Source organism: Alligator sinensis, unplaced genomic scaffold, assembly GCF_000455745.1.
Source record: "Alligator sinensis unplaced genomic scaffold, ASM45574v1 scaffold395_1, whole genome shotgun sequence".
NCBI lineage: Eukaryota > Metazoa > Chordata > Crocodylia > Alligatoridae > Alligator > Alligator sinensis.
The window spans coordinates 606,380-608,017 of record NW_005842232.1 but is presented as its reverse complement, the minus strand read 5'-3'; positions in this window follow the sequence as shown (position 1 = coordinate 608,017).

Genomic DNA, 1,638 nt, shown 5'->3' with positions numbered 1-1,638 from the left:
AGCAGCAATGATGTCGTCCCTAAAACATATTTGTTTCACCTATCACAGAGCACAACTGTGTGAAACTAGCAATTTGTGCCTTGTGTGAAAAGTCAGACTTTCTGCCTCTGAGACTTTCTGCCTCTGCCTCTGTCTTTCATTTTTGACATTTCAAACAAAGAATCTGAAAAGTTGTTACTTGGTAAATTTGCAACTGTGAAAACAGGATATGAATTATTTTAATGAGACTGCCTTCTATGCATCTGCTCTGAAAAAAGTTGATTCAAACAGATAGAAACTTCTGAGGAAGCCAAGAAAGGCAGAGATGCAGAAAGTAAGTTTTTAAATGAAAAATGCAAAATGAGGATAGGATTGTCTAGACCCGCTTAGCCAGAGCAAGGTAGGAGCTGCTGGGTTAATCCAGAATACTAATATATAAAACCTCCAAAGATAAGACAGTATATGGTAGGAAGAAGTTTGGGTTGGCTCAGTGGATTACAGTCTTCCTTCTGCTTCCTTACTGAACCAACAACCACAATTCCTGTTTGGCCAGAGTAACTGATGTGTCACAAGAAGGCCAGGAGCTGGAACAGTGACAATTTCCACAAAAGCTTAGTGCCAATTAATTGAGGTCTGCTTCAGACACCACTGGCATTAAATCCAAGAAATATGACTGGACCCTCAAGAAGCAGCTTTATTCAGTTTCCTTCTCCTGAAGGATGCTATTGAAGCCAGCCTTCATGTAGCTTCTCAAGGGGCAAGCCTCTGGCTCAAGATCCTGGATCCTGTTTGTCCCTGGCTTCCCTGGTGATCTGTAGCATCCCCACCACAGATAGCACTTCCTATTTTGTCAGCTCCCAGGAATGGGGTGTTTTCCTTCTCAAAGAGGCAGGCGTCAGAGTGCTGATGTCCCAAATAGCACAGCAGACTGCTCAACTCCAAAACAAACAGTCCTCATTGTGCCAATACAGTTCCCTCTATGTTTCTTTGGACTCTGCTGGGCACTTGTCCACGTTACACCTCTCCTGTTTCCACGTTACACTTTTCCTGTGTCCACATGACAAAAATCGTCATTCAGCTAGCTAAATCAGCTGATTTTATCATTTTAGTTTGTTTTTTTTGGTGTGGTAATTTAAAACATCTCCAACATGTTTCATTTTTAGTTCCTGAATTTCTACGAGGGGTTTTTTCTTTTATTGTTTTAAACTTTTAATGTGGATCTTACATCTGAAAATGGGATTTTCCCTGCTTTGCAACAATTTCAACACCAGGTGCCACTTGGGTTCACTGGGTAATCCATAGAAATCCATTGAATTTTTATCACAATACTGCAACAAGACTCCAGGGGCTAAGCTTGTAAATTTTTACTGGTGATTTAGTTCAAGGTTCAGATTAATGAAAAATACAACATTTTTGTTCCCCATGTTTGCATGCACTTCATAGCAAAGATCAAATTGTTATGGGTCGGGCAGTTCAAAACTCAGGTTAATTAAAATTACTTTTTCTTGGACAGCGGTTTTAGTTGTAGTAGCATTGGTCTAAGGACATAGGCAGACCCACAGGGTTTTAAACTTGATGCGGTTTTTGCCTCCCTGTGGTTCAGGAGCCATGGGTCAGGAGTGAGGAGGACCAGCTGGGATGGGGGGCAGATCAGGAATG